Source organism: Taeniopygia guttata, chromosome W (genome assembly GCF_048771995.1).
Source record: "Taeniopygia guttata chromosome W, bTaeGut7.mat, whole genome shotgun sequence".
NCBI lineage: Eukaryota > Metazoa > Chordata > Aves > Passeriformes > Estrildidae > Taeniopygia > Taeniopygia guttata.
Window position 1 is genome coordinate 31,385,000 of NC_133064.1, and position 13,671 is coordinate 31,398,670.

Genomic DNA, 13,671 nt, shown 5'->3' on the forward strand with positions numbered 1-13,671 from the left:
CATTCAGATGTATCACCCTGAATGGCTCTAGTGATTCCAGTCTTGAGTCGTTGCCCAGATGATGATTGCCCGGGTGTTCCTGGATCACCTTGAGAAATGACCCATCTCTGGACCAGCTACATGTATTAACTTGTAAATGAGGTTTTATCAGGGACCAGTTTCCACATATGTGAGACAACTCCCAGTGCCAACTTGTACACTTTCTTAATAATATCAAATATTACATACATTATGCTCTACCGGCACGAATTATCTTTATTACATATAACACTGAAAACTCAACCATGAAAGAATTGCAGGAATTTTATCTCTTCCCTCTCCCTCTTCAAAGAGGGAAATCAGAAGACTACTCGGATTATTAGGATATTGCAGATTATGGGTTGATGGATATACACAAACAATAACATTTTTATATATGTTATGGGTAATAGACATAATTTGCGCCTTTCCTTATACGAAATATATATTGTTAAATACTTGTTTGTACTAGCCTCCCCCCCCCCCTCCGTTCCCCCCCTTCTCCTCCCCTCCGAGGCCAGGTGTATGTTAAGAAGCTCATTTACAAGTGAGAAGATACAGCTAGCCAGACGCCAGACGATGGGCCATGGCGCTGATCATCGCGTGAACGACCCGAGATGGATATCTCTGGAATCCCCAGACAGATCCATGTGGATTCAACAAACTCCAGACACTGAATTATTAACACATGGACTCTGAATAGAAGAAAGGACTGATTACAAAAATCTTGGCCTCAGGCGGAATTATCCCTATAAAACTTGCTTGTGCCAGGATGGAGGTGTGTGGGCATAGAGGAAAACCTCTCCTGAGGCTGACTTCTTGTCGCACACCCAGGGCTGACCCCGGGCTCGGCACTGTTTTTTTTTCCCTTCTCCTTTCCTTATTTTTTCCTGTGGTTGGCTAGATGGAATTTGACCGCAAATAAAACTGTTGTGTTTTTTTTTAATTTGGCTGAATAAACGTTCATTTATAACAAACTTGGTGACCCCTTACGTGATCTGGTTTGGGGGTATCCTGGGAGTTCCCTCTCCTAGATCCGGGCGGCGCCCTGCTGATTTTAGCAGCCGGATAGGACTGCAGAACCCCACGGAACCAACCAGATTCCAAAAGCAGCAAAAAAAGCCACATTAAGGAAAGGATATAAACGGGCCCAGAGCTCTCGGAATTCGGAGCTAAATCTCCGAGGCTGCAGCAAATTTTCACTCGTAAAATCAACGTGCACGAAGAATCCACGCGGGAAAAGGAGCCGTGAGTACTGCGTGGTTGGGTGGCGCGTGGGTGGGTGTGTGTTTGAGTGAGACGTGGCATAGCCACGGCGCGAGTGTGGACCCCAATAAACCGCAGTTCCACTAGCCCGCGAGGGAGGTGGTCGGCTAAGGGGGAAGCGAAAGAACTCGGGTTTAACGCACAACACGCATACGACCTGAAACTCTGGGAGTTTACAGGGATCCACTCACGGACGGGTCGGGGGAGGGAAGGTACGTTCTCGTGGACTCGAGAAATTGGTAAACCTCACCGGCTCTGGGCTCGGGGAGCCCAGGAAAACAGGTAAAAGAGAGCTCACTCATTTTCCAGCCAAAAAACCCACAGATCGGTTCGCTGTGTGGTTATTTAGGTTGACAAGGTTCGGTCAGAAAAGACCGGTTTAAACACCTGGTAAACTCAGTCCGGGATTAGACTGAAATACACATTTTAGCACGCGGGTAACTGACTTCTCGGAACAACTTGTGGACACTGACTTGGAATACGGTAAGGAATTTTTTAATATGGGACAGAAAACCAGCAAAGTGCGGGGAGGACCACGAAGGGAAAACCCTAAGCCGGGAAGGAGTGAACTCCTAGAAACAAGAAAAGGTAAGCATTCAAAAATAAGGGAGGGGAAAAAGGACGAATTCCCTGAGATCCCGAGGGAAAGTCCCCTGGGCTGGATGTTAGAACACTGGGAGGACTGTTCTGTTAGACGGAAAAGGTCCAAAGAAAAAATGATACACTATTGTGTAGAAGTATGGGGAAATATGGAAATTGGAAAATTCCAATACTGGCCCGCCTTTGGTACCTTCGAGGTTAAGCTCTGCCAAGCACTTTTAGATCACTTGTATGAGGAAGAGGAATGGGACAATGAGGAATTGGACTATGCCAGGCTGTGGGAATATGCCAGCGCGCGGCTGTTCCCTATTAAAACCTCTGGCAGCCAGGTGAGCTCGGGAAAAACTTGGGAACCCCTAGAGAACCTGCCCCCCCCATACCAGGTTCCCCCAACTCAAGCACTGGCCCCGGCAGTTCCCCCATCAGCGCCCTCGGCTCAGTCTGCACCACCACCTAATACACAAGTCTCTGATGCAGGCGCTCCGGGACCGTCCCAACCCCCACCCCCCCTCTCCACACAGCCCGGGAACACACACACATGCGCATGCCACACCGGGGAAAGCACGTCCCCTCCTGCCAGTAGAACTCGGCAAAAAACAAGGAAAGAATACACGGGAGATAGCGATGATGAAAAGGACAGACCGAATCTATACCCCTTAAGGGAAGTCCCCACGGCTCCCGGAATAATTGGGTTTGTAAATATTCCCATTAACACGGGGGATGTAAGGGCTTTCAAAAAGGAAATGGGAAAATTGATGGATGATCCATTGGGGGTGGCAGAAAGGTTGGACGAATTTTTGGGAAACAGTATATATTCATATGATGATATCTCGGCTATATTAAGATCCTTGTTTAATGCTGAAGAGCGAGATATGATAAGGCAGGCTGCCATCAAGGACTGGGAATTCAGAAACCCCCAGGGTGGGAGCGGGACAGAAAAGTGGCCAGAACAAAGACCATCATGGAATGCTCAGGTGGAAGCAGACCGGGAAGAAATGATCAGACTAAGGAATATGGTAATACAAGGTATTCGAGGAGCGGTTCCAAGGGGACAAAATATTAGTAAGGCATTGGGAGAATGCCAGGGGAAGGATGAGACTCCTACGGACTGGCTGGAGAGGCTTAGGAAAAGTCTTCAAATGTATTCTGGCACTGACCCTGACTCTCCTGTGGGAACGGTCCTTTTAAAAACACAATTCGTCGCTAAATCATGGGAAGACATTCGAAAGAAGTTAGAAAAAATAGATAATTGGCAAGAGAAGAGCTTACAGGAACTATTGAGGGAGGCACAAAAGGTGTATATGAGAAGGGATGAAGAGAAACAAAAAACGCAAGCCAGGGTGTTGGTGGCGGCAGTAAGGGAAGCACAAACGGCGGCTGAGTCATCAGCTCCAGCCCGGGGGCCCCCGGGAAAGCCGGCACACACCCAAAAGAAAAACAAACAGGTAAGTGCCCCTGAATGTTTTTACTGTAAAAAGAAAGGACACCTCAAGAGGGACTGTAAGAAACGAATAAAGGATGAAAAGGTCTTTCAAGAAGAATAGAGGTGTCAGGGGCTTTATAATCTGGGGTCACGGACATCAAGAGAGCCCTTGATAAAATTAAAAATTGGACCCCAAAGACAGGAACTAGTCTTTTTAGTTGATTCTGGAGCAGAAAAAACCACAGTTCAAAGACTGCCTCCTGAATGTATCAAAGGTAAAGATTTCATGACTGTGATTGGGGCTAAAGGAGAGCCCTTTCAAGTCCCCGTCCTAAAGAATGTAGAAATAGAATCAGATAATAAAATCTGTGTTGGGGATATTTTATTAGTAGAAGAAACAGAATACAATTTATTGGGAAGGGACTTAATGGTGATATTAGGAATAAGTATAATTGCAAAGGACTCACAACTCATGGTAAGTTTATACAACCTAACTACTGAAGATGAAAAGAAAATTGATCCCAGGGTCTGGCACATTCCGGGGGAAGCTGGAAAATTAGACATGGAACCAATACACATTGAAATTGAGAGACCTGATGACCCCATAAGGGTAAAACAATATCCCATTCCTCTAGAGGGAAGGAAGGGATTGAAACCAATAATCGAGGATTTAATAAAAAGAGGCACTTTAGAGCCCTGCATGTCAAGACATAATACACCTATATTGGCAGTCCAGAAATCAGATGGTAATTATCGGCTAGTACAAGACTTAAGAGCAGTAAATCAAAGGACAAAAACCCTGTTTCCCACGGTCTCTAATCCATATACTTTGCTAAATAATGTGTCCCCAGATGACAAGTGGTATAGTGTAATCGATCTAAAAGATGCCTTCTGGACTTGTCCTCTAGCTGAGGGAAGCCGTGATTATTTTGCCTTCCAATGGGAGGACCCGGACACACATAGAAAACAACAACTAAGATGGACTTCTCTTCCTCAAGGGTTTGTAGACTCACCAAATCTCTTTGGTCAAGCCCTGGAGAAGGTGCTTAGCGAGTTTGTGCCAGTCCAGGGAACCAAACTATTGCAATATGTAGACGACTTATTAGTAGCTGGCTCTAAGGAGGACGAAGTAAGGACTGGAACTATAGCTCTGTTAAACTTCCTGGGAGAACGAGGGTTGAAAGTTTCAAAGTCTAAATTACAATTCACTGAACCTGAAGTGAAATACTTAGGACATTGGCTGACAAAGGGAAAAAAGAGACTGGACCCAGACCGGGTGGCAGGGATAATTGCATTGCCCCCTCCCCAGACAAAAAGAGAAGTCAGGCAATTGCTGGGACTTTTGGGCTTTTGCAGACAATGGATCGAAGGGTACAGTGAAAAGGTAAGGTTTTTATATGACAAACTTACCACAGACAGACTAAAGTGGACCGATAAAGATGAAGAGAGCTACAGAGGGTTGAAAGAAACCCTCATGGCAGCTCCAGTATTGAGTCTCCCTGACCTAAAAAGGCCCTTTCAGCTCTTTGTAGATGTGAACAACCACACTGCCCACGGAGTTCTGACCCAGGACTGGGCAGGGGCCAAAAAACCAGTTGGATATCTGTCCAAACTCCTGGACCCTGTCAGCAGGGGATGGCCCACCTGCTTACAAGCAATTGTGGCAGTAGCAATATTAGTGGAAGAAGCCAAAAAAGTAACATTCGGAGCTTCATTAACCATTTACTCCCCTCACAATGTGAGGAGCATCTTGCAGCAGAAAGCTGACAAGTGGCTGACAGATGCCAGACTCCTGAAATATGAAGCTATTTTAATCCATTCCCAGGACCTGGAGCTAAAGACTACCCCAGCACAAAATCCTGCCCAATTTCTGTTTGGGGCAGTCCAAGGGCATCCTCCCCACGACTGTGTTGAAATGGTAGAATTACAGACCAAAATACGACCTGATTTGGAAGAAGAAGAACTCGAGGAAGGAGAAAAATGGTTTGTAGATGGGTCTGCCAGGGTAATAGATGGGAAAAGAAAATCGGGATATGCAGTCATAGATGGAAGAACGGGAACAGTAATAGAATCTGGACCCCTGAGTGCAGGGTGGTCAGCTCAAGCATGTGAACTGTATGCAGTATACAGGGCTTTGCTGGGTCTTGAAGGGAAAAAGGGGACAATTTTCACTGATTCCAAATATGCGTTTGGGGTGGTACACACCTTTGGGAAAATCTGGGAAGAAAGAGGCCTGCTAAACACACGAGGGAAAGGATTGATTCATGAAGAATTAATTAAACAAATCCTAAAAGCCATTAGAGGGCCAGAAGCTATTGCTATAGTCCATGTAAAAGGACACCAAACCGGGATGCAATTCAGGGCTCGGGGGAACAATTTAGCAGACAAAGAGGCAAAAAGCGCTGCTTTGCTAAAGGTAAGTGCCCCAGAGATTGAAAAAGGGGACGCTCAGGAATTCCCCCCCCACCCCTCTGAAACGGAGATCGAGGCTTATCGGAAGATCGGGGGACAGTTAGAAGGAGGTAAGTGGAAGTTACCAGATGGGAGAGAATTGTTATCAAAGGAATACACCAGGAAGATTTTAAAAAGATTACACCAACAAACACACTGGGGGGCCCGGGCTCTGGCAGAGCAATTCCTGAGATTCTTCGGCTGCAAAGGCATATATGAATTAGCTAAACAAGAGGTGCAAGGGTGCATAACTTGCAAAAAAATAAATCGTGCAAACTCCAAAAGGTTAATGAGTTGTCGTCCAGCAGCTTACCGGCCTTTTGAAAGGATCCAGATAGATTTCACTGAACTACCCAAGGTCGGGAGACACAAATTCTTATTAGTCATGGTAGACAAGCTAACCCACTGGGTAGAAGCTTTCCCAAGCTCCAGGGCTACAGCCCAAACAGTATCAAAAATCTTATTAGAAGAAATTATACCACGCTATGGGTTAGTAAGCTACATCGATTCAGACCAGGGCACCCACTTCACATCAAAGATCATCAAGCTATTAGCAGATGCTTTGGGCATTCGATGGGAATACCACACCCCGTGGCACCCTCAAAGTTCAGGACAAGTTGAGAGAATGAATCAAACATTGAAAGCCCAATTAGCAAAATTGATGTTAGAAACAAAAATGTCATGGATAAAATGCCTCCCGTTAGCCTTATTAAACATAAGAACTATGCCTCATTCCGAGACGGGACTTTCACCTTTTGAAATGTTATATGGGATGCCTTATACCCATGGTATGCCTGTAGGGCATCCGAGATTAGAGGATAAACAAATACAACCATATCTAGTAGAATTAAATAAAAATCTCGAAGAATTGCGAAAGCAGGGGGTAATTATGCAAAACAGCCCTCTTGGCTTCTCAATACATAAAATACAACCTGGAGACAGGGTGCTTGTGAAAACCTGGCGGGAGGCCCCATTAACATCTCAATGGGAGGGACCTTTTCTTGTTCTTTTAACTACAGATACCGCGATACGAACTGCAGAAAAGGGGTGGACACACGCGTCAAGGGTAAAAAAAGTCGATCTCCAATCACCAGAGTGGAAAATCACCTCCCCCCCCGGAAATTTGAAAATAACCCTACAGCGGTCGAGTAAATAACTGATCACATCTATCAAGCGTTCTATGCCGGATTGTAACTATTATCCTCTCCTACATTTCCCTTGCAGATACTGTTATAAGGTTAAACTGTTCATACCAAGTGGGTTGTTTGGGAAGTGTTTTGAGCAGGAGGAAGACCTGACTGGCCGTTTTCTGGTAAATAGCCACAAGGCTAGGATTATTCTAATTAGATCCAATGATCTAGGCTTTAAAGGGAAAGTTACAAACAAAAAGCTAAAATTGTTATTGTTGAGTGTCATAAATCAAGCAACCTACCTCGCAGTCGAGACCACACCAGTGAGGCATTTTAAACAAAGTATGCAGCTCGGCCTGAGTATGAAACCACAGACAAAGACCCCTGCTGCCAAGAAGACCATATACCCCGCCGCTGGAAGCAACCCAGTGGGCGCTGGGAACGGCAGAGGGATCCTAGCAGTGGGATTAGTCTGGGCGAGCCTGAGCTTAGTCTCATGCCTCAGTAACCTCTCCAATCCTGGGAAGGGAGAACCTGGTGGCAGATACCCAGAGGAATCACCTCCCACCTCATGGAATTGCAGCAGGGGTAAGCCTAATAAACGTTGTCCTGATATTAACACTCAACAGGGGGTGTACAAATTCAAAGAAAAATCGAAAACATACCTTGAAAACGGTCAGTCAGCTCATAAACTACGTCGAAGGAGCACAGGGGAAGTTTCAATTCCAGTTTGTAACAAATGTAATCGCACTGTATGGGTTGGGGGAAAGCAGGAATCTGTCTTTGTTGCTTATTTCCAAGCTAAACCAGTATGTTATGATCCGAATAAAATTAGTATATGTGTAATGGGGGGAAAAACCTACTGGGTGGGAAATAACCTAAAATATGAAAACAGGGTACCTCTAGAGACTGAGCCAGTCATCCTAGACCTCTTAGGGGACCAGGACGACAGGGTTTGTCTACAGTATGATAAAATGTTCTGTTTTACCAAGGACAAAGAAGGGATGGATCCGGAAAGTAAGATGAAACAGGTAATGCAAGAGGTAAAAAGACAGGAAGCTGAAATAAGAAAAAAGAGACTAGAACAAGAAAAGCTGAAATCCCTAAGCGAACAATATGACCAATTGGAAAAACAATATGCAAAGTGGGGATTGCCTGCCTCTGATCAAAACCTTTTTGTAGATCTGATGCAGGAAATTGCCACAGAATTGAAGTTGTCTAATTGCTGGGTCTGTGGGGGGCTAAAATCCGCAGAAAAATGGCCTTGGAGAGGGGAGGGATTAACCCCTGAGCAACTACTAAAATGGGAAGCTGGTGAGACCCCCAAAATAATTCAAAGACCAGAGGGGTGGGTACTAGATCAACGGGTAATTGGAACATTCTGCCTTAGCAGGGAGGGAGGGTTATATTCAGAAATTGTAGGATATACCCCTTGCATTTCCACTCTATCCATGAATTCCACCAGCCACATCAAAGTCTGGCAGCCTGAAAGCCCTCCTGGGTACTGGAGCCGAGAGAAAAAGAACAACTGTGAATGGAGCGACCGAATTGGGCTTTGCTGGTACAAAAGCCCCGGAGCTAACCCTTATCAGTCAATTAGCCAGCTAAGTAAATATTGGGACAAGCCTGAGAGCATAACAACCAGGTGGAAAGCACCTAATGGATTACACTGGATCTGCGGGAAAAAAGCCTACAGCGAATTACCCCCACGCTGGAAAGGATCCTGCACGGTAGGACTAATCAGACCTGTTTTCTTCACCCTACCCAGGTCAGAAAGTAGTTCACTGGGGGCCCCCTTGTATGAATCCCTGAACCGAGAGAAGAGGAGCTTAAAAGAAAGATTCCCTCTCATCGGTGGGGAACAAACTTGGGGAGAGGATGAATGGCCTGCTGAAAGGATCATTGAATATTATGGCCCTGCCACATGGGCTCAGGATGGGTCGTGGGGATACCGGACCCCCATCTATTTACTAAACCGTTTAATAAGATTGCAAGCTGTGGTGGAGATTGTATCCAATCACACTTCGGATGCTCTTGAATTATTATCCCAACAACACTCTCAAATGAGGGCTTTTGTGTACCAAAACAGGATAGCCCTTGATTACTTACTAGCTGGAGAAGGAGGTGTGTGCGGAAAATTTAATGAATCTCAATGCTGTGTAGAAATAAATGATTATGGAGAAACCATTAGAGATCTGGCCACAGAAATTAAAAGGGTAGCTCATGTTCCAGTACAAAAGTGGAATTCGCTTCTCCAAGCATCGTGGTGGGACCATTTGTTTGATGGGGCTTGGTGGAAGAAAGTAATTTTCTTCATTTTATGTTCAGTAGCAGGAGTCATATTCCTACCTTGCCTCATCCCCTGCTTTATAAGACTCATCCATTCAGTAGTGCAGGGAATGCAAATAGCAGCATTACCCACAGACCCAGAAGCTGCCCTAGGAAAAACAAACCAAGTACCAAAAATAATGACACTAGGAGAAGAAATTCCTCATAGCAGAGCAGCTGAGGCCCTAGCAAAATTTGAAAGACGAATAAAAAATAAAGAACAAAACTATACAGTTTACCAAGAAATTCCAAATGTAATAAATGAAAGCGAATAAAAATAAAGAAATCTTGAGATTCAGTAGAGGCAGAAATTAGGGCGCAAATTAATGGGTTAATATAGAAGGTGGGGGATTGTTATGGGTAATAGACATAATTTGCGCCTTTCCTTATACGAAATATATATTGTTAAATACTTGTTTGTACTAGCCTCCCCCCCCCCCTCCGTTCCCCCCCTTCTCCTCCCCTCCGAGGCCAGGTGTATGTTAAGAAGCTCATTTACAAGTGAGAAGATACAGCTAGCCAGACGCCAGACGATGGGCCATGGCGCTGATCATCGCGTGAACGACCCGAGATGGATATCTCTGGAATCCCCAGACAGATCCATGTGGATTCAACAAACTCCAGACACTGAATTATTAACACATGGACTCTGAATAGAAGAAAGGACTGATTACAAAAATCTTGGCCTCAGGCGGAATTATCCCTATAAAACTTGCTTGTGCCAGGATGGAGGTGTGTGGGCATAGAGGAAAACCTCTCCTGAGGCTGACTTCTTGTCGCACACCCAGGGCTGACCCCGGGCTCGGCACTGTTTTTTTTTCCCTTCTCCTTTCCTTATTTTTTCCTGTGGTTGGCTAGATGGAATTTGACCGCAAATAAAACTGTTGTGTTTTTTTTTAATTTGGCTGAATAAACGTTCATTTATAACATATAGAAAATTAACAAAAGAAAATGATGCTAAATTAGAAGAGTTGAAGTTAAAACTAGCCTAAGTACCAGCTTTAAACTTACCCTTGTTAGAAAAACCCTTTTCATTTGCACATAAATGTAGAAAATGGAGTAGCTCACAGAATTTTAATTCAGGAGTAGGGAGGAGTAGAGACCAGTAACTTATTTTTCAAAGGTGCTAGACCCAATAAGTCATGGCTGGCTAGTATGTATTCAAGCTATAGCAAGCTACTGTAATCCTAGTAAAAGAAAGTTGTGTTATAAATGAAAATTTAATTTGTCCAGCCAAATTAAAATTAAAAAAAAAAATATTTATTTTCCAATCAAATTCTATCTAGCCAGCCACAAGGAAAGAACAGAGCCGAGCCCGGGGTCGGCCCTGGGTGTGCAACAAAGAAGTCAGCCTCAGGAGAGGTTTTCCTCTATGCCCACACCTCCATCCTGGCACAAGCGGTTTTTATAGGGAAAATTCCGCCTGAGGCTAAGTCAGTCTTTTCTTCCATTCAGAGTCCATAGGTTAATAAGATTTTCTTTTTGGTGATGAACAAGAACAATTCAGTGTCCCGGAGTTGTTGAATCCCTTGATGAAATTTACGAGAACCTGCATTCACATGTTGTTGGGGTGTGTTTTAAGTTTCCCCCCAGTTATGGTTGCTCCCTCTCCCCCTCTTTTTGTAAAATGGTCCAGCCTCCCTTCTCATCCCCCCTCCGTCTGCCTGTCATTCTTCCCTCCAACCAGTTCATTGTATTCCTGCTGAGTTATTCCCCCCCAACCCCACCCCAGAGCCTGTCTGTCTCTCAGAGACCTCTCCCTTCCACCTAGAAAGTTCCATCCAGGCCTTAGAGTGATAAGCTGGTCTCCGGGGTCCCCTCCCTCCCTCCTACCTCATTGGAAGTTTCCCCTTCGTGTCACCCCTGTTACCACCCCCAGGTGTTATCCCATTGGTTGGCTGCTGTTTCCTCCCCTTGTTACCACCCCCCTTTAAGAAGCAGGGCACACGGTGCCCATCGCATTTTGGTGCTTATCTTCTTCGAGCCAATAAACTCGGAACACAGATACCCCCAGAAGGACAGCTCCTTGCTTTTGTCAGAGTCACTCTGTGTGTCCTTCAGTCTGGTGGCTTCGTCTTCCCACAGGCCATACCTCGTGCCCCCCGCAGCACACCAAAGTGGCCTTTGCTGCCGCAGTGCTAAAGGTACTGGGCTAGCCGAGACTTGGGAAGCCACATCCTTTTACTTGTAAATCGGGTTCTAATATACATCAGGTTTCGTGTGAGTGTGGGGGGGACTCCTGATACAAACGTGTATACTCCAACAAATATTCAATATCACATATATCATACTAGAAATGGCACGAATTATATCTACTACACATAACAGTTGCAAGCTTATTTTTAGAAGTAAATTAGTTGTGTGTACACCTCATGGGGTCCAAGGTGTGTTGAATCAGAGATGGGAAGGAAGAAAGAAGTTGAAAAAGGGAGGGGGGGTGACTGGCAGACTCTGGGATGTTGGAATGTGGAGTGATGATGTCTTGGTGCTAGAAGAGGACAAGAGTTTAAATGCAGTCTCTGCATAAAGGGCAGAGAAGTGTCTTAACACATGGTTGCTAGGAAGTTGTTCAATCCCAAACTGGGGTCCAGGAAAAGTTTAGCAGAATGGGCCCTCTTTGAAAGGAAAAGAAGATATGTAGACTAAGGAAATAGACGGTCAAAATCACCTGGGCGAAGGGATACATGGAATAAATAAATAGACTCCAAAACTTGGGATAGTTATGAAGTGGGTATGTATTGTCAGTGCCCGACACAACTGAGATAGCTCTCCAAGACTTGTGCCCGGAGCCTTAGTCTGACCCAAGCCTTTATTCACAAAGGTGTTCCATATGCAATACATTACACAACTTTTCTACGCATATTCAATCCCTGCCCTAGCCTCTCACACTAAATAGGTCCACGCCCTTCTGGGCATGCGTGGTTTGCCGTGGTGGTCCTGCCGTGGTGGTCCTGCGGGGGTCACTGGTAGTCTCTTAGGCTGAAGATTGTGGTCTTCCTCATGGTTGAACTTTTGAACTCTTCCTCTCTGCACATGCGCTTTTGGTCTTTTGGTGCTTATCTGAGTGCCGTCTGTCAGTCTTGATAAGCTTGGAGACAGAGGAGCCTCTTTATCCGGGTTCTTTGTATTTTCAGTGCTTTTTTTTTTTGTATTATTCTTTATGCAAGAAGCTTCAGTAACTTGCATTTTCTTATGCCCTTTTGTACCTTGGCAGAGGTTTCTTAAGTAAAAGGTTAAAATTCAACACATAACTCTACAAGCTAGAATATAAATGCTTAATTCATTTTGTTAACTTAAGGGAATTCCAAAAATCTCTGTTTCATGGGGATGCCAGGTTTAGAGCTGTCAAAGTTGGGAAGTGTTTGGCCGCTCTCGTACAAGCAGTGGGGTCTCAAGGGCTGTGGCAGGAGCTGATTAATGGGGGTGAGCCAGTGCAGCAACTGCCAGTGTTTTGCCCACCCGGTGGAAGTGGCGCAAGGCACGGTTTATGTGAGGCATCGCTGGGGTTTGAGCATGTCCTCGGGTGAGGTTATGATGTTTCTATCCCCAGTCATCTGTTCTGTTTATGCTGGATATTATATTCTGTGCTTTCAAGACTGGTTCTGAAAAGCAAAGTTTTGTTTTGTTATCAGCCTGCTCACTCCCCCACGGTCTGCTGGACACAGACAGCGGTACATAGTGCTTCTTTTGCTTTTGCTCTTGCTCTTGCTCCTGCTTGTGCTTGCTTTTGCTTTTTGCTTGTTAGTTAGTTTAGCTAGGCAGTCCGAATTTTCCCTGGACTGTTTTTTCTTTCCCTTTTCTTGGAACCATACGAACCTACTCCGGACTGGGACATGGGAAAACACCGAGAGTTTTGCACTTTGTGGCCTGCAGCAGCCATTCTCAGCACTGGAGGGACCAATAACAGAGCGACCACTCCCAGGAGGGACTTTCTGAATTGGTCATCTCTTCAGAACGGTGAAAGAGTTTTGTCATCTGGTGTTGTTCATTTTTTTGTGCTGGGGAGTGCTTTGCCTGTTAAATAAACAGGTTTTTTTCCACTTATCTCCAATGAAATTCTTCCCGAACCAGGTGGGGGGAGGGGACATGGGGGGTTTGCTTTCTGGGGGCTCCTTCGGGAGGACTTTTCCCAAATTTGCCCTAAACCAGGACAGGGGACTGGCTTGGTTGTGCCAGGGTCCCAGAGAGCAAGGGGTTGCCAGATGCACTCGCCAGCCCAGTAGCAGGGCTGGGTGTGGATTACATGGGTTTGGCACCCAGGAGCGGGCTGTCACAGTGGTGGAGGTGCCAGCAGCGGCTCCCAGCCTGCCGGGGTCCTGAGTCCAGGATGGCAGCCTCGGCCCCAGAATGTGAATCAAGAGAGAGAGAAAAAGGGAGAGAGAGGGTGAAAGGGAGGTGAGGTATGCCCCCAGGGTCCATATGCCCATGGCTGTCTGTAAGTTCTCCCCCCTCGCT

General features: G+C 45.6%; 1 long non-coding RNA gene across 2 annotated transcripts; it reads left to right on the plus strand.

The window, feature by feature from the left end:
- Positions 1–488: 488 nt before the first annotated feature.
- Positions 489–10,112, plus strand: LOC140682132 (uncharacterized). 2 transcript variants are annotated; one of them, XR_012053394.1, is made up of 2 exons: positions 489–2,575; positions 6,778–10,112. It is a non-coding gene; the product is annotated as an uncharacterized lncRNA (long non-coding RNA). The 2 variants fall into 2 exon arrangements; XR_012053395.1 differs by having other exon boundaries at positions 489–1,266.
- Positions 10,113–13,671: the final 3,559 nt, after the last annotated feature.